Below are 20,031 nucleotides of genomic sequence, written 5' to 3'. Positions count from 1 at the left end.
AATTTATTCATGGATTTTTCGCTATCTACTATTTCATTTTCCATCGATTCATGATTTTAAATCATTCTCGGGACGTTCTCCCTGGATATTTTTATTTCTCTCGGTGTACATCGTCGCGAAGGGAGAAACAGCCGGGTAATTCTTTCGGGTTGCACGTTATAGGTTCCGGTTTTAAGGTAGCGAGCACGTAATCGCAACGAGAGCGGAACGAAGGGGTTGACGTTTGAATTATCGCAAAATTCGTGCTACGATCCGAGCGTTTATGGACTCTACATAGTAGCGCGGCAGCTATCGTTTCTATCGTGGCAGTTTGGCGGATAAGAAAAATTACAGGCTCCAGGTTGAAATTCTCGTATGGAATTCGTGTACACCGATGCCCCGGCATTTGCGTGGGTAAAGTCAGGACGGAACACGGCACGTCCGGCACAGGTAACGGTTACTCGAACATAAATTATTAATGAGCACACACACCCACGATAAAGCAGCAACCGAAGCCAACAGCAACAACGGCAACACCAGATAGCCTTTCCCGTTGCTTCGAACTTTTCCATAGCCCACCTTTCCTCGCCCGAGCCTCTCTACACGCGCGTAAACGTTTCAATTCCTATCGAGATGAAAATAAAACAGTGTTCATGCAAAATGATGTACACACCGCTTAACCCTTTGCTGGTGGTACATTTGAAAACTTCGACACACACGTGCCAGCGCTGACAGCTCGATCGTCGTAATTGTTTTGCCAAGACGTTTGGAAAACAAACGAGCGCAGCCTTGGAAAAAAAAGGGAAACGAGTAGCACAACGAGATGTAACCAGGACTAGATGGAAAGAGAAGCGAGGAAAAAGTTGAAACACAGCTAAAAATACCGCGATCCTCTCTGACTACTGTCCGGGAAAACTATTGCCCTCTTCATTCCGGGATACCGCAGGAACCGCACGCTCGACGACTAAATATATCAGGCCGCGACGTGTATAAATATTTATAAAATAGTGTCGGCAGATGGTGGCCGCCTTTAGTTACGGCACTGGATTCGCCTACCACGCGTCTCCTGTATATACTTAATACGTCCCCGCTTCTTATACTGCAAGAGTCGCGTTTCCATCGAACCGCCACACCGATTTTTCCTTCACCAACAAACGCGTTAACTGGTCCAAGGATCGATGTTCCGGAGCAACGAGCAGAGGCTGGTAGAATCTCTGGCCAGGATTTCTTCTCGATTTATCGACAAATATTTAACGAGACGGAGCTAGGGTGTACTTGTCAGCGACGTCAAAACCGCGAGGAAGCTCCTTCAAGATTGTTCAGAAAGTTCTTAAACGATTGAATTAGATGGCACGAGTGGATCCCTTTTCGTTGACTTTCCACCTCGAGGAACGATACAAACGAGCTTCGACAGAGCGTCGATTAGATATAGGATTTTATTAATGGACCTCGCGTTGCCAAGACTAATGTCCGACTCGATATTTCCATCGATAAAAATCGTAGACTCGACGACCGGTTGATCCGGTCTTCTCGCGAGATACCGTCAGTTAAGAAGATGACTCTGGAACACGTTTCAGTGGAGTCATTGCCGTCTGCAGAGTTGAAAATCGACTCTTCCATCGGTTGCACAGTAAATTATCCAGAGAGCGACGGCTTAATTTTTCCAACGAGGAAAACTTTTCACGGAGCCAGGATGGTCCTTACAGGATCGACCAATTCAGATTCCGAGAAGTTTCGCCATTCTTTCGCGGTTTCTCTGAAAGTCGAACGAAGACTCGGTGAAAAAGTCGAGCAGAACTCGGGCTCTGACGATGACATCCGAGGGAAGAATGATCATGGAAGAAAAATCGAACGGTTAAGAGGTAGGAAAGTTACGGGAGGTCGTGGTGGATCGATCAAGTCGTGCGGAGGAACAAGCTTCGAGACGGATTCTTTGGAACGAGCAAGCCTGACAAGTTGAGCGATGTTTAACAAACAACAGCTGACGTCTCGAGTGTCCCTAAGATGTCAGAGTTCACCCCAGACAGTTACCTATACCCTGGTAATTGTTGCCTAACTGAATTCTCTTCTTCAACCTGCTTCTAAAATGATTACTTGGCTCGCACCGTGGATCGTTTTCGCGGGGAAGAATTTGACACGCTTTATTTAGTTAATCTCGTTCTAACTTGGTCACCGTTCACCTTTATATTAGAGTATTTCTGGTCTACCACGATTTCGGGATCGAGTAAACAAGTTTACGAGCGTGTTTACGCCGTTCCCTTACGATATTAGATTCGAGATCAAAAACTGCTGTCATTTCGTTTCGTTTCTTCTTAGCGCGTAAAATCGTGAAACCGGACGGTGCATAAATTTTGCCGGAACGTTTCTGAGGGTCGGGTTATCGTCGAGTTGGTGGCTGGTCGATTGCAACCATCAACTTGACTAAACTCCAGCCAGCAGAGTTGAACGCGACGCGAATAAACTTGATTAATTGCTCGTCTGAGTCACGAATTAGCGTGTGAACGAGAGAGGCACGGCCACGATGCAGGTCGAGAGGAGGTCGAACCGTGGAGGGTGGAGGGAAACAAGGCGAGAAACGGAGACGAGGAGAAAAGGGAATTAAGAGAGGCCTGCTGGTGAAGAGCCAGCAGGAAGTTTCGACCCGGCGACCCACTTCAATCGTCCGTTCGATTATCGAGGGGCCAATAAAAAATCGATTCCCGTACCGTCATTTCGAACGAATTTCCTAGTTAACGGGAACCGTTTGCTTCTCAACACCAGAGGATAGGTACAGTTACTTTCCCAGTAACAATTGAAAAATTAAACAGTCAGATCTCGAATGCGCAGTGCTCATCAAGAAAATGAGCTTCGGGAAATGATTATTTTGCAGACAGGTTAATTCGGACGCAAAAATATTCGAACGGCTTTAAGACACGTCGCGAGTGTCCCGAGGGGATTCGCAGGAAAAGTAAACGGGCAGCGGAGGGTGAAACGAGGAGGGAGCTGGAGAAAAGGGTCTATCTTCTCGGCAGCGATATTATCGCCTGGAACTATTTTTTATTCGAAGCAGCAGGGGTGAACGAGAGAGAAATCGTTCTTGCCTCGCGTTGATTAGTTCTGTTGCGATATCTCTCGACCCTACCTTTCGGTCCCAAGAGGAAACCAGATCGAGGAATGCACACCGTCGACGCGAACCACCCTCTTTCTCTTTCTCTCTCTCTCTCCTCTTCTCTCGTTTACATCGATTCGTTCTGTTTCCCTTTCTACGCCCTTTCACCCGTCCTGACTTTTCTGGTAAATAACTCTACGTGGAAAGTTAATGCCAGCAGTCGATCGTGCCGTGAAACTTCACGCCTGCTGCATCGGTTACAGGTCGTTCCTAAAACGATGCTTTCTCTTCGTCTAGCTGATGGAACTTTCTCCAAATTTATTTAGCAAGTTGCAAGGCAGATTTAAAACTTCGCTAGAATTATCATTATCTCTAGAAGGACATAGTCCTTAATGTCAGAACGCAAGGTAGAAAGTTGCCTTCCAGGGTGCAAAACTCGCCCTTTCTTTCTGCGAGACGAACCATGCGCGTCAAGGGGTGGCGTGTGTCGTTGACTGAAAGGCAGAATAACATTGGATTACCCACACCCCCTGATCGTCGACACCCCTGCAGCAATCCCGCAGTTTTTACACCCTCTTCAGCACGATCTCCCCCGGTGAGCGTGGCGTGGATGTTTCTTTAGCTGCACCGAGTGCCACCACGGGAAAGGGAAAACAATCTTTGGCGGAAAACAGCGCGTCGAATAATTTATCGGCGGTGGGCCGAAGTTGGCTCGAGTGTACGGGCAGGGGCTACGACCACCCCCTTATCTATCACCCTGCCACTCTCTCCTACTTTCTCTCTACGCTACACCAAGCTACACTGTTCCCTAGAACGCTCGCTACAGTATCCTCCTAGCTAACCGCCAACGGGAGTTTTCAGACCGGTAACTTTCCGGTCCGCTCGAATTTCCCGCAGCCCCTTCAGATCCGCGGTGACTTTCGAAACTTCTATCGCGCTCGGACGAGTTACACTATTCTTACCTCGCAACTTTCCCGAAAGAAGATTTCGAAACAACGAGCGACAAAAAGGGGGCTAAAGTGGAACATCTTTTCGAGTTAACTCGTGGATTAAGGAAATTTGTAATCGTTAGATAAGCATTTCTCGAAGGTTAATACGGTTGATACAGAAAACTAGCGTATTGTTAACGTTTCCTCAGCTGAGATTGAAAAAGATGAAGGAGCTTGAAAGAATCTGCTGTCTCTTTGAATAGGGGAATAACTCAACGTATCGTATACAAAGTAGTCTGATTCGGCAGAACGGTGCGCTGGTTCTGGAACAGAGGGGTCGCGTCGTCGACTCCGTCGCGAAAGGGATGGGTAATCTAATGTGATCGTGCGACGCAGTCGGTGGCTGGCAGCAATTTAAAAAGGGGGATGCCGAGAGTGGCGGTACACTGACTGAATTTGCGCATGAAAGAAGCCGCGTGCTTCCGAGTGGCCTACTCGAGGCCTACTCGAACAGGCTGGAGAAAGCGGGCCAACGGGGGTGTGTTCCTTTCGTGCTTCGTCGGAGAAAAAATAACGTGGGTACTTCCCCTGACGTTTAGTAGCCAGATGCGCACACATCGAATCCAATCACGCGCGTTTATTTAAGCTGTTTGGCAGATAGACCAGAGGAAAAGCGCGTCGAAGGGTGCGTTAAGTATCCGTCGCCTTCGTAATGAGCTAAGGGTGCTCCACCGAGAAGGGCATTCCAATTTTTAATCCTGTTTCGCGTCGAGCGTAGAAAGGTTTTGTTCAAACACGGACAACGGGTGTCTTGTTTCGGTTCCTCTAGTAAAAACCTAAGTGCAAACACAGCGGGCGACAAATTGTAAAGCTGATGTTTCGATAACGGCACGGCAAGAGAGAGCACGCGATCGGAATGCAACGAAGGCGTAACAGCTCGAAGAACGATCGGATATCGGGCCACACGCGTTTGCACTTCGATAACAAAGGTGCGCTCATGCGAACTTGCTGATAAACGATTGGACTACCGGGAATCGTCGCGTCGAGACGACGATAGTCGACGCCTCGCCTCGCCTCGCCTCGACGTGTCTAACCGATAACTCGTAATCGTTTACCGGCCTCCAGGAGCAATATTTACCGAGCGAAGCGAAACGTTGCGCCTCGATAGGGATATCGTCTCGTCGACGGAACATCGATCCATCCAGCTACCAGTGTTTATCTTGGATCGACGCTTTTACATCTGCCCGAGATTACAGTCGTCGTTTCTTGCTCGTAAACCGAAGAACAACCAAAGTATTCGAGCTGATGAATATTTTCATTTTTTTCTTTCTTTCTTTTCCGATATTGTGCCTTTCGTAGAAAGGGAAATAGGAGCAAACGAAAAGTAACTGCAAAGATAAATAGGAAAATTCGAGGGTACCGTGAAGAGAGGAAATTATTTAGCGGCTTTGATATCCCTTGATACGTCCTAAAGGACCAGCCGGTGTGATTAAAAAGAGGATCGGAGCAGCGCGCGACGGGGACGTGCTGTCGTCGTTTATGTCACTTAATTGCGCGTACCATCGCGTTAAAAGGGAGTCTTTGACGAAGTCGATAATTACTGTCACGGTGAGCGTGTGTACACGACGACGGCGACGGCGGCGGCAGCGACGACGAGATTTCGAGCATTCAAGCGTCGTTACTTTGATTATTTCCCAGGCTGGCGGGTGGCCGCGGTTAATTTCACGTTCGTTAGTTGCCCAAAGCAGCGTGAGTAACGGCAAAGTTATTTACCGATCCGATGGGAAACGTACGGGAACGTAGGCGATAGGTTACGTACGCTAGATCGACAAAATTGTTTTGACTTTTTCGGACATTCCACGTTCCCTGCCGGGATTCTGTTCGAGATCGATTTTCTCGTTGATTCGGAAGATAAACACCCAGGAAAGGGGAAACAATAGATTTTTAAACGTTTCTAATAAGTAACAGTATTTATTTCATTTTCTCTGGCAAAAAATATCTTGATTCTTTACATCGCATGGAAAAATCTACTATTTGCGGAAAAGCGGCGAGATTTCAGTGGAAGTGGTTCTTTACGAGACTTCCTTCCTTGATGGCAATATTCCTGCCGCGTGAAATATTTTTTCCAATAAAGCTGAAGTAACGTCCTCTCTTATTTCGAGAGAAGTTTTCCTTCCTTTTTCACTCGGTTGTAAATGTTGATAAACAGAGCCGCGAGATATCTGATGGGTAAAAATCAGAGCGTGTGATATCGAACGGGTTAAAAGATTTCTATGCTCTTTGTGTCGGAACGTTTCTACTGAACCCGCGTTTCTGGGACATTCGATCTTTATTTTCGCTTTCTTATCCAACCGGAGTTTACATTTTCGTCAGCAAACAAGCCGATACGCGGGATTCACGGAACGCGTACGCGGCTCGATTCCGTCGAATCGACCAGGGATATCATGCGTGTTCAGCGAGGTAATCGAAACGATGCGGTAAGCGCGTTGCCGTACGTCGCGAAACGAGAACCTTTCTCGTCGACGACGAGGATGTTTGAACGCGTAACGCCAACACGGAACGAAAACACGCGGAACATTTGTGCGGGAAATCATGGACGTTTGATTTACGGAAGGGGGTTGAAATTCCACGCGGTGAATCGAGATCGGTGACAACGGGACGCCCGTAGCGTTTACACGCTGGCGAAAGTACGCGAGACCAGAAATCGACAGGATTGTCCGCGGACAAAAGATCCGCGATGCAAGGATCCATCGCGGCTTTGCATGCTGCAATGGTTGATGGGTACGCGCTCGATGGTTACGGGTGATTTGCGTGCGATTGTTCGCGTCCCGACGCTTCGGCGGCTCTGCTACGTTGGTTCTGGCCGCCGTTCGATGAATCTATTCTCCCGACGAAGGTCAAATTTACTTGGCAAACAGTTTTCGAAATTTATACTCGTCGAGACAGCTCCAGGAAGCTAGCAAACTCTTTTTCGTTTTTTTAAATGAAAGTGGTTCGAAGGTTGAAATAAATCGATGAAAGTTCACTTTCTATGTAGACTATGAAGAGGGTAGGAAATTAACCTTCGAACGATGGATGGATGGTCACCTTGACACGGCTATCGGAATAAAATGTGCGAAACTGAAAACGAAAAAAGAACTTGTTGATTCGATGGCAAGAAGGGGATGAACGGTCGATTCCGTGGATCGATTAAAGCGTCGAGACGCAGAGCCGAGGCACGCGTGCGCGTGTAAACATAGAAAATCGAGTATTATATACGGTAACGTAACGTTTCCGGCTCATACATAGAGATGCGAGTGATTTACATACATATCAGTTTCGTTTCGTTCGACCACGTTACCCTACGGTGCCACTGCATGGCTTTCACGATATCGTGCAGCTATGGGGGAGGCGCGTGAGGCGCCGCGACGTAGGCGTCTAATCTATGGGTATATCGACGCTCTCGGCGCGCAACGAACCCCCGTCGAGCGACAGATGTCGTGTTCGCAGCGTTTCTAACGAACGCGGCAAATATTATTCCTTCCTTTTTATTTCATTTCGTTTGAACAGACCGGCGGACGATTTCTTTCGCTATTTTTAAACGAAAAAATGGAAAATGGAAAATTAATGATAGGAGAAATTGAATTACTCATTAGTGTACTTAATGGTAGCTGAGTAAATCGCGACAGAATCGAAAGGGAGACGTTCATAGCGTGAAACTATAGAATCAGGGGCATATATCGAGATAACAGAGCGGCATCGAGTAATTTTCGAAAGTGGCGAGGATAGCGAAGAGGAAGTCAGTAGTTAGATAATACGACCGCGGGGACAATTTCCATAACTACCATTGTCTTTGCGCAATCGCGTTCGACGATGTTCCGAAATCGTCTTCCCTCCGCCTCCGCAACTACTCTCCTCTTCACGCCTTTCGAACGTCCGACATAGACGTCCCATGGAGAGAGAGATCGAGGGTTTTCCATTTAAATCCCGAATGGCCCGATTACGAGGAACGGAAGAGCGTGAAATAAATAACGTCCGAATATCTCTCGATGCTCCTCGAGAATTCAAAAATTCTTCTATGCGTACCGGTGAAGTTACACTGAAATTCAACGTCTACGATTGGAGGGTTAAAAAACGTCATAAAATCGTATGAAAATGTACGACACCGAATCGCGACAGTCTGCTTGACAATGGAACAGCGAATTGCCCCGAATGCCGAGTGTGATTGATTCCTTAATAATTGCGCGGAGAATCCCGTGGGCGGGTCTGGTGAGCACGAGGGAGGCTCGATAATGCAAATTTCTGTCGCGAGGGTGAGACGTGTCGGCAGTGGTAGCAATTATGTATGGGGTGTCGGGAGATCGAGGACCTCGGGTTGCTCCGACAGCGGCAAAAGGCCGAGAGAAAGGGCGAGAAAGAGACGGAGAAAGTAACGCCGCGACGGGATGCGTACAAGTGCAGAGGGAGAAGGGTGTCACTCGCAGCTGTTTCAACCCCACGCCACGATCCACCCCCAAAACGAACGAAGGAGTAACAGCAGTCACTCGGTCATTAAGGGGCGTGATCGTTGTTTGATTGCGGAGGTTGAGCCTACCTTTTTCACCCTTTCGATCAACTCTTTCCCTCCCTCGAGCTGCGCGGGAAAGAGAAGAAAAATGTTTCTGTTTTATAGTTGGAATTGTTTGTCTCTTTTTTCCTCTAAATACACCCCTCGTTGCCCAACAGCGAGGATACCCATTACCAATCGGCTCGTTTAAAGATTTTTCCCCGTCCAATGGTAACGGGTTAGTTGTAGCGCGCGATAACCGGCCCCGTCCTGCACGACTCGCTGATTCGTATGATTTTTGTCCGCGTTTTAACCGGTAATCGATACACCATTTGCATAATTACCGGGAAACGAGCGGCAATCTGTTCGCGCGCATCCATCTTCCTGTAAAAACTAATACCGTAAATGGGAGATTTCGACTGGTGCCAACTGCTGACCCGTCAGCTGCTGCTTTTTTCGCGGAAAATCCTGAAATAAAATTCCCGATGCATTTTCCATCTATATCGTTAATAATTCGACCCTTGGAATCGCGTTGATGTTCATATCCCTCGATCTGATCGCAATATATACGAGCGTAACTCCATCGGTCCACCCAGTATATACGTGGACGACACCCTAGCGTATTCGAGCTACGGATCTCATCGAAGTTTTGGAACGACTCCAGAGATGTCTAGGGATACGTGACACATTTGATCGTGAGCATTTAGCGTGTATTTTTGCGATCAGCCCCACGCGAGATATAAATTCGGTCGACTTGTCAGCGGTCGTCGACGGTAAATAATACTTAGCAGTGGATTAGTGGGCGATCCTCGAGTTTGTTATTATATAATCTCGTATTTCATGTCAGACGACGTCGACAACTGTTTCTTCGTGTCTGCTTGATCGTTAATAAATTATTGGCTAGGATATACGATTGTGGAAGACGAAACAAACGCGTGGCACAAAATTCTATTAAATTTACTAGAAAGTTGTGTAATCGTTCGCACTAGCTGTCCGTTCCATAAGTGCGAAATAATAAAATCCGGGCGAACAAAGGCGAGAAAAGTTGAGTCGTAAAAAGGGGAAAGGAAGAAAAAGGATCGGGATCGTTTGAAGCGGTTGGTTGTCGCGAGCAGACGAATCAGCCCCGGGATTCGAAGTTAAAGTTTCCTCGATGATGACCGGACCATCGCGACTACGTCGATGGAACAGAGGAGAAGTGTTTTACGATAAAACTACTCGGATCCAATTTATCTGACGCGCGGTACAGGAAGAACTGGGTCGTTTCCGGGCTATCCTTCCCTCCGATTTTTCCATCGAGCTTCCCTTTCGTGGCCGTGCTACGGGCGACCCGTTCCATCGCCTCTTTCGAAGCGGATATATTTCGCGACTGGTTTTCGGCTAATGGTAGACGCCACGTTGGTCCCCAGCCTGCATCACGGCACATTTACCCGGTTCCCGTTCAAATAACTCTCTCCCCCGGATCGAAGCTGAAACTGAGCGAATCGAACCTTTCCTTCGTTTACCGTCTTCTCCTCTTTCTTATCCAATTTTTTCTTCTGGTACCATACACTCTGAACTTTCGCAAGACACGCGATAGTAAACGACACAGGACCGATTTCGATGCAACTTTGCACGATTGTTGAAGAGGAATCTTTCGCGTTAAACGACTTCATTGTTATTCATTTTCTTCTGTATGTCGTTAACTTTCGGCATCTCGCCAGAAATAGCTACCGGCGAGCTTAATTATTCCGTTCTTTGAAATCGAGTCCCGATAACGAGTCGATTGCGATCGCATCTGGACGATTCGATCTCGCCTAATGTCTCTTATATTCACGTTTCATAAAGGAAACTTCTTGCAATCATCGTGATGTCGAATACTCGCTTGTAAATGTTCCGAGTTCGAGAGACGGCGCGCAGAAAAGAAATTTAATTAATTCGTTTCTTTCTACGGAACGTTAAAGACCGCTAACGAGTAGGATCGGCGATAAAGCGATGATTTATGCTCCAACTTGTTCGTTTCACGAGCGCGGAGTCCACGCGCGGCTATTAAATAATGACGGGAGCGGTAGGAGGCTTCCGGTGACGTTGACTAATATCGGAGCTGGAAAAGGCTTTTGATTAAAGGCTCCCCTTTGCACCGTGGACGACCTACGAGGATCGAGGCCCTCGCGGGCGGACACGGTGACGGTTATTTTACAGACTTTCCATGGAAATCCCTTGGAAAGCCGAAAGGAGGTCAACGGAAATTTTCAGCTGAGCTGACGAGAATGCAGGATGTCGCAACGGATGTATCTGCTAAGCTGAAATTTTGATTTCCAGCTTAACGTATCCGGTCGAACGACCGCGAGAATTAGCGAAGTCACCGGCTGACGGGACTGTTTACGAGACTTTTACACGATCGCGGAATTCCAGACGTAGCGCGGGAGATGCTTTCCCCTTTCCCGATTCGGTTCCCGTCGGATTTATTTATTTACGCGAGAAAATCTCTATCCCCGACGGAGAAGATGCATTAAGCAAATGAAAGAGGACGACGAAGCGAACGCGTCGAGATGCAAATCGATTTCGAGGAAAGATTACCTGTGCTACGGAACTAATTAATTAACCCTTACATCGTAAACCTGCAAATTCCCTTCCATTTAAGATGACTATACCGTTTTAGAAATTGCTAACATTTTAGAATGTTCGTACGATTAAAGTTTGACCATCTGCAGCGCTGTTCAAACGTTATCGTCTTCCTCGATCTTATCGGCCAATAATCGGGCCATTTTTACGACTCGAAATTCCCATGGTGTTGTCGGGAATGGCATATACAAATTTCGTTCCTTTTTTTCTGAATACCTTAACGAATTCTTGGCTACACCCCGAGCCAATCAAAGCAGCCGTTCTCGTTAATGTTGCCCGATCGAAATACGTTTAAAGATGCCCTTAATTTTCGCCCCTTATCGTAACAGTTCTCGCATCGTTCCCATGGTAAGGGGCGAACGAGTATTTATACACGCGCGTGTCGGCACGCACTTAAACACACGATATCTACGTAATTCCGGTTCGCCTAATGGAGATAAGCCGGAACGTACGAGGCGGTTTTCTCGGATGGCGTAATGAGCGAGGACACGGGGTCCTTAATAACGCGCTCGAACCATCCTCGTCCTTCTCGCTGTCCTTCTCCATCCACCTGCTTTCGCTTCCTCTTCGTTTACTCCCTGGTGGACGCGACGGACGCAGGTGCGCCGGGATTGCTCGACCGACTCGCAAAATCTCAGCCTCTCCACGGCTTTACGAGCGGTTAAAGCCGGCCTCCGGACGCTACCAGCGTATGGTTACTAAGTACTCGAGGGATATTCGATAACCTCTTTGCAACGACACATCGCTGACGAAATAATTAATCGTCGCCGTCGAAGAAGATCGGTCAGGCTGGTTGAACTTTGTCTTTAGAAATGTTAAAATGTTCAAATTTTTAACTTTTAATCATGATTTATGAGATTTTCCAGGCGCATAAATTGATAGAAGGAAAATGTAGGAATCTGATACAGTCGGAGCCGAAGGAAAGAATAACGCGAGACTATTACCGGGGAACGATAGGTTGGAAAGCCTCACGGTCGAGGGTTAGAAAGTAATAGACCGAGAAATTCCTCGGAGACGAGCGAAAGGTCGCGAAGCCAGCTACCCGCGCATAAAGAAATTTCTGCCTCGGGCTACGCCGGCATTTCCCGTGGGAGTCTGCTTCCCGTTCCCCATTTCCTTTTCCAATTCTTCCCGCTGTACACGGGGAGAGTCGTTTCCACTAATAAAGCTACGTCCTCACCGCGGCTCGGCGCCGCGCGTAACCGGCGTCGCTCGACTTACCTTTCGATCCTGAGCGGAAGCCCCGTTTGTCACGAGCTCGCTGCCACCATTCTTCGTTGCTCCTTTCCGTTCCTCCTCTTCCTTCTTATTTGCTCGTGCGTCCTCTACAGGATGTTGCGAAACGACTCGAGCACACCGCGAACAGCACTCGTGCAGCTTTCGAGTTCAGAGGAAAGAACCAGTAGTCTCCTTTCTTTCTTCCTCGACCATGTAATCCCCGTCGTTTCGCTTCTCGGCTTTGAGTCAAAGTCTTCCGGTAACTTTCTTCTCTTCTGGCGCGTCTGGTCCGCTCGATGCGCGAACAATCTACTTTGAAATTGAGGAAATTGAAGGTTCGTGACCGGATAAATAGTCCAAGTTCTTCGACCGGCGATCAACGTTGAAAACTTCACGCTAGATCGTTAATCGAGTCTCGTTACCCGCCCTCGATTCTCGCGTCTTCTTCTTGCACGAAAGGAAACGTAACCGCTTTGGGATCCGTTCGGTTTCTCTTCGTCTGTCTGTCGTTGGCGTCTCGCTCGAACGATTACGGCGATTTTATTGTCTGGACGAGATCGAACGGAACCACCGTAGCCAGACGATCGGTCGATGTCCGATAAGGCGCTAATGCGCTAATTGGCAAGCGGGCGCCACATATCCTATCCCCCGAGTTAATTATATTTAATTGTCGGGCCATTAATTGTATCTTTAATTACCGCTGCTAGGTACCGCGCGCCTCGATTGGCTACGTCGAAAAATTTAACGATCCGAATTCGAGCGGGCTGTTTTATCCGCTCGACGCGACGGACAGTCGCCCAAACTGTTGATCGTTACGGAAGAATCGTCGCGAAATAATCGCCGTCTCGAACAGAGGATAACGCGAAAAGCGAAGCTACTCGTTTGCTCTTCAACGCTCTCAATTCTTTACGGTTCTTCGATCCGCTTCGACGGTTTCCCGAGAGGATCGTTCTTTCTCGTGAAAAGAGTTTCGCACAGGCTTGGAAGGGAACTCGAAGAAGGGTCGTCCACTTTCTTCTCCTTAGGGTGGCGAGACCCTTTTTCCACGGATTCAACGCGTCCCTTTGGAACGCAGCAACGCGAAAGTTCCCTTATTACCAGGATCGATCGGTCACTTTTTCCCTCCGCTTCTTCGTCGAAGCGAAAGTCGCGGGAAGACGCGATCTCGATAGGTGTTATCTGCCTGGGAAGTTGCAGTCGAAACGGTGTACATTCGATTGCTCGAATAATCAAGTTCCTTCGCACGACTTCCTCTTCCGACTCGATCGACGCGTGTGTCACGCTGCGGCTCTCGTTCGATCGCACGATTTCAAATCAAACTGGCATGACGAAGTTTTGCAACATCACGAGTCGAAACTGTACGACACGACGAAAGGGTTGATTGTTTTGAAAGCAACCTCGATCGAATCTCGATCGGCTCGCGTTTCCGAGAACACGAAATCCGTAAGGTAGCTACCGAGGGAGGAGGTTACCCCGCAACGAAGCGGGTTCTCGGCACGACTGAGAGGCTCGAACCTCGACGACGAGAGCCACCCCCGCGAGAGGGTGGCAGAGCGAGATACCGAGAGGGAGCGAGAAAGAGTGCGCGCAGTCGCAAATTCGAAAGCCGAGCGACGATATTAATTACATCCTTTCGAGCGACAGAAACGAATCGAGCGCAGCACGCCGGAATATAACGAGGCTACAGGGTGCGCGTTTAAAAGCCATCCGTGCCGCGTGCCAGCCCGAAAAAAAATCCTGTTCCTTTCATCAGCACGTCGCTTCTCGCGGGACACTCCGATCCGCTCGCGACGCTTTCCATCAAACCTCCCCGTTCGATGCACCCTCGTCCTCCGCCAGCATCATCCACCCGCACCGCACCCCGAAATAATGGATGGATAATCTGTTCTGGCGTGGCCCGCCGGGACTAAAAGGTTCCTACGAATTCGTCGGTCATTCTACTCTTCCCTGTCTCCCGATCCATCTTTCGTTTAACGTCTCTTCGCGTCGCGTTGCTCCCTTTCCAGTCTCTCGGGACACACGATTTCCTGGAGCTCGTGGATCTTTTCGTTAGCTTCTCGATTCGAAACGTCCATCGGGACGATTTCTTACCATTTATACTCTATTTTACAATGGCAGAACCGACGCTCCGTATCGGAGTTCGATAGAAAAATCGAGGGGACACGATTACCGCGAATTTGCATAGCTTTCCAAGTTGTTTCTCGCGGTGCGAATGAACACGGGGAGGGAAGCGCACAGACACGACGCCTTTAGTGGCACATTGCGCGTGTCGTTTGCATAGAAACTGCGTTTTACGGCTTTCTCTTCCGATGTTCGACGCAACGACCTCCGCTCGATGGATCTTATTGGCGGTTTTGGTAGCAAGCCTGGCAATTAGAAGCGTACGGAACCTCTCCCACGCCGTGAACGTAAAATCGTTCCGTTCGCCCACGCACCTCTCCTGGCAACGTGAAAGTTTTTCCACCTGAGCGGGAATAAAAACGTCGCGTTGGCGGCGCGTCGAATTTACGACGAAAGGCTTTCACGGAGGCGAGCCGCATCGATGCTCGAAAAATGAAATCGTCGACACCGATCGAGCCGATTCTCGCCTTTCGATCTTAAATCTTATCACGCGAATGCTAAATCTAATTGAAGCAAAAGAACACACAGCTCGTTGCAATATTTTATCGTAGAGATTGTCGGTTGTTGGCAAGCAATCGGCTCCGAAAGAGCAATTTTTGTTCGCGACAGTTTATGAAAGGTGTATATGCGAATATCGGTAACGCAAGCATTGTGACGGGCTAATGGAATTAGTCGTCGGAAAGTTTGACGTTCGCCCGTCGAAACGTACTCGAACCAGACAACAATGTGTAACTGGTGAGCTTGGTAATTCATTCCCGGTAACATTGCTCGACTTACAGCAGGGAAATTCTCAACGCGTGCCGCGTCGATGGTAAATCAAACGGGCGGACCAAATAAAATATTGATTTCACAAATATTAGCCCGAGTCAACTAAACGTTCCAAATAAAAGAGAGAGTGAGAGGGTGGGAGGGTGCGTGACGCGTGTTTTCAGAGGGCAAAGACCCTTGTGAAATTCTTCGGGGAGCGGTATAACGACGATTGATACCATCGATAGGATTTCTCGTTCTGTCCTGATTCTCGTGGAAAGCCTAGCTGAGACACTCGTCAACTCGATAGAGACTTTAAAACAATTTTGATATCTCATCTGTCCCTATGCCAACCCCAAAGCGTTCCGACGTTGCGACTCGCTCGAAAAAGGATCCTCCTCTTTCCGTTTAGGAGCCGATCGAGTCGTCTCACCTAAGGGGATGAAACTTTTCAATTTCCGTGGAAAAAACCGCATTACCCGACGCTCGATCGACGATTCGTCTATGGACGGTTTATCAAAGGCTTATCTCGCGAAAACGTTGACGATAATTCAGGGAAGTTGTCGCGCGTGTACCGGCGGATCGAAAAGCACGCGAGCAAACTTTCGAGGACGGTGTGTATTTGGGGAAGTTATTACGCTCCGGTCGGCAAACCATTCTCCCTTAATCCGAATAAAAATGTCCCGTTGTTTGACGGCTTCCGGTATGATATTTTTATTCGGATTAAACGCGATCGCTTGCCTCTTCGCGTTTGCTCCAAGTACTTTTTTCATTTTCTTTTCGCAAACATCGAATATCCTGGATATATTTTTTACGCGAACCGCGAGTCATTACGTTTTCAAACCTTTCTCCGTACTGCCGCTAATTAAATTCGTTTCGTATTCAATATTAATGGAATCTCCCTGGGTATCTGTATCGATTCCTCCAAGTTTAGAGACTTGACGCACGGCTGGTTCGATTAAAAATATTCATCCCTAACGAATTAATCGAATCAAACGATTCCGCGAAATCGTTGAACTTTCTCCGACGAATTAAGGAAGAACCAACGCGAAAAAGGGGAACAAAAACCAGTTGGGATTCTTCGGGGTAAAATCTGGAAAAGTGCTCGATCGATTCCTCGCTGGAGCGAAACCTTTTCTTCCTTTGTCTCCCGTGACCAAATAAATTAGTTGTCACGAAGTAACAGAAGTCGGTTAGCCAGACGAACGATAAAATTACCCGAGCGAAGTTTAACGCCGGGAACAAAGTTGAACGGCGTTTAAACGTTTACGGAAAGGGTTTAAAGCTGGTGGCAATTTGATTCGATTCGCGAATCGACCGCAGCGTCGACGGTAAATAGAAAGCTGAGAGCATCCTGCTGGACAGTGGTTGCTCGAGGATGGTCAGCGTTGTGACAAGCATAAAATCGAGCTAGTTTCAGAAGTAAGAAAATTTATCGTCCAGCAGGGAGGAAGAACCGTCGAGACCTGGGGGCGAAATAAATGGTCTAGGATAAGTTTGGCTTAAAACGTTCAAATTGAAATTCTGCGTCGCTGCGGTCTCGATAATTCCGCTTCCGGGTAGCGGAAGGCGCGACGTCTCGCCAGGAGGATCGAGTGACGCGTAGTTAGGAAGGTAGCTTCACCTAAATCTCGATGGCCTCGTTTCCGCGGAAACGGACACCCATAATTCTGCGAGTGTTCGCCGGCGCTGCGGAAGGATCCGTTGGAACAGGGCTGCTCTCCGCTTTCCAGGCGAACCATTCTCGAAAGGAGAGCAAAGAATTTCGGAAGACAATACCAGAAATTCGAAGTGAGAGGAACAGGTTCGCGGGGAAATATTGAAGGCATTCGCGAGAATATGTTTGCGAACAAACACAAGGGACGTTACCTTCTTTTTAACGTTTGATGTTTGTTATATCAAATAATAAAATAACTGAACTGGGTCCTCTTCGGAAAAGCGGTATTTCTACTAATCCGAGTGAATGACGGGAAGCGAGATAATGGAAAATGGAAGGATAGTATGGTGGTAGGAGAGAAAGGGTTGTCGACCGTCGTTGCGCGGAGCCTGGCCGGGTAATCACGAGGTGAAACTTTCTCTATAAATCACGAAACGGAATGGACGGTACAAGACGAACGGAGGATGAGAAAAAAGCGACGACAAACGGGTAGTCGTTGGAGATACAATGGACATTAACGTCGATCCTGTGTCGATTTTGTCCTCGAGTCTATGGCGTTTACAGATTCCAGCTAACAGTCAATCACCGTTAGTGGTTCATCTATATCTTTCCTCTTTTACTTTTCGAAGGATAACGCGTCGCCTGTTTCTACCGTTCAATTATTCGTCGATTGATTTACTTTCGCAAACAGTGACACCTGTCTGACGCTCGTCAGGAAAACTCCGCTCCGTCGAACGTCTTCGGGAAAAGATAAAATTCTTGCGTCGGATTCGGAAGGCAGCGCGGTTCAACCTGTTCCTCGATAAAAACGGTCACGGAGCGGATGACATTATTTGAGAGATAAGCGGAATCCTCTGTTCATTTCGCATTCTTTCGGTCTCCAACGTCGGTTGAGCGCGTCGTATCTGTCCCGGGAACGGAATTCTGCGCGCGCTAGACGACAGAATTGCTGCTGTCAGACGGTGTTGCGCGCGACTCCGAGGGAAAAAGGAAACGGACGTCGTAATCCGTGCATAAGCGATCGGGATATTTTTCCGAGCGAGATTAAACGCCGGCTACGCGCGGGACGATGTAATCTCGCCGCGGTGCTGTTCGTTTCTTGCCGGAGAACCGCCTCGTATTTCAACGGTGGCACCGTGGTAAAAAGCGGTTCCCTTTGACAAATTCGTTGCGTCTCGTCGAAAACAAGAAATCGCCTCGATTGTTTCGAATCGCGTAAGGAGAAGAGCGACGGACGGACGGACGGGAGGGTTTTTCTGCTGGTAACAACGTCGCTAGCGTAATGCTTCGCGCGTTGGATAATGCGCTCTCGATGTCGTCGGTACTCTCTTCGTCTTCTTGCCGCGAAACCACCTAGTGCAGACGCGCCAAAAACTACCCTCTCTCGCGACGAGACCGAGTCGCGTCGTTCCGCTTCCACTTCCCCTGACGCGCTCTTTATCTACCCTCTCTACGAATACGTAGCTCGAATCTCGCTCGTTCCAAACAGATGTCGCGTTACGACTCTTGCGCGACCAACCACTGCCTACATTTCTCCCTGCGGCATCTACCTACGCCAGATGTCGTGTAAAAAGTTCCTTAGACGAAGGAGCCTTTCGCGATTCGTTACCGGAACCGCACCACCTTCAACGATCGCGTACCTACATTTACATCGAGAGAGAGATTAACGGCGTCGTTTTCCCTGCCAGAATTTCCCTCGAGTCGATCGAGCAAAATTGAAACGACGCAAAGTCCTATGATGTCCTCCAATTTAGTTATCGATAGTTACACGAAGAGGTAAAAAGGGTTGCAATCGTTATAACGACCATCGAGCGTTCGTACGACGCAAGCTTTTTAATTATTCGATCGATCGAGTGGAAAAAGGAGTGGCACTTTGGTATTTCAGTATACACGTTGAAACGGATCTCGAATACAACGATATCCCTGCGACGATAAAAGCTCTCGGATCGTTTTGCATCCCTCTCGAACTTCCCCCTAATTGATTCGTCGTTGTCCGCCCTCTGTAGAACTTCTCTAACATAGGTCTTCGAGGAATCGTTAAACGCTCGTCCCCGTTCCCGCCGTGCAGGATTTATTTCCTCTCGCTGACCAACCCCCGGGGGAAAGAAATTAGCCGCGAGTTAGCTGGTCCCCGGCTGACCAACCAAGGGTGCCGATCCCCGACCAGTTTACACGCGCGTGATTAATGTCCTTAACGTCGTAGCCGATCTTCCACGTACGCTTTGCCACCATTTTAATAACCGTCGACCCCCGCCAGCGGTGAATATTTACGACAGACGCTAATAGAAGGCGCGGTTAATGCGAGTCCGCCTCGCGGATGTCGAGGGACACGCGTACCCGATAATATCCCGTGGTGTTGCAGTTTGGAAACGGCGCATAGCTCGGCAGGGTGTCCCTGTCTTCGCGAGAAAGATGAAACTTTGATGAGATCCAGGCCACGCGACCGGCTGCTAGGATCCGGCAGGTTCGACGACGACACGTGCCTCGGGAATGTCTTTCTGTCGGGACGATGAATTCGTCGCCGGCGTGGGCCGAGCACGCTCCTGAATTCTGACGATGGATTTTAATATAGGGAGAATGAACGTCGTGTGCCCTCCATCTTGCTCGTATTGGAACTCGGTCGAACGAGATTAATTCTTATTGGACGGTAACGCACACCCCGAAGATGGATCGAAGAGGGAAAGGTGTCTGCTTCAATCGTTTACGGAAAACGTATCCAAATACCCCGACGCAAAGTTGTTCGATGTAAAAACCAATGTCGAGATAGGTCTCGTTTAGTATAATCGAGTTCCCCGATCGTCACCAATCTTCCAGCCACCCGGATAACGGAAATGGTGTCTCGAGTAAGCATCGCAGGCGGCAGTTTGACGAGGAACGTACTTTTCGAGTGGTTATCTCGTCTAGCTGAACCCGTAAACGTAGCCGGATTTTTTACGAGGCGACATTTCGCTTGGGCAACTTCAGCAACAAATTCTATTACACGGTAGGTGCAATGGTCGTACCGCGGAACAGTAAGGAAAACTTTTGCAACGGTTAGCAACGCGGCGCGACGCGGCGGTCAGAACCGCAGCGGTGGCTCGATTGAAACAAGAACAGTTCGAAGGGGGTGAGAAATAAAAGAAGAAACGGAGGTTCGGAGGTAGGGTCGAGAGGGAAAAAAGGT

General features: G+C 48.4%; 1 protein-coding gene and 1 long non-coding RNA gene across 2 annotated transcripts in view; one reads left to right on the top strand and one right to left on the bottom strand.

Annotated features, from left to right (window-relative positions):
• Positions 1-13,869, bottom strand: part of pxb (putative Hedgehog signaling attenuator pxb) — a 190,635-nt gene extending 176,766 nt beyond the window's left edge. Inside the window, exon 1 of the mRNA XM_034320837.2 lies at positions 12,347-13,869. The gene's annotated coding sequence lies outside the window, so the exon portion shown is untranslated. The remainder of the gene's footprint in view (positions 1-12,346) is intronic.
• LOC117602622 (uncharacterized) overlaps positions 1-20,031 on the top strand; it is a 110,468-nt gene that overhangs the window by 36,284 nt on the left and 54,153 nt on the right. The gene's annotated exons all lie outside the window — the stretch shown is intronic.

Source organism: Osmia lignaria, chromosome 12, assembly GCF_051020975.1.
Source record: "Osmia lignaria lignaria isolate PbOS001 chromosome 12, iyOsmLign1, whole genome shotgun sequence".
NCBI classification, from domain to species: Eukaryota; Metazoa; Arthropoda; class Insecta; order Hymenoptera; family Megachilidae; genus Osmia; species Osmia lignaria.
Note: the sequence above shows the minus strand (reverse complement) of the source record. Positions and strands in the feature narration are given on the sequence as shown.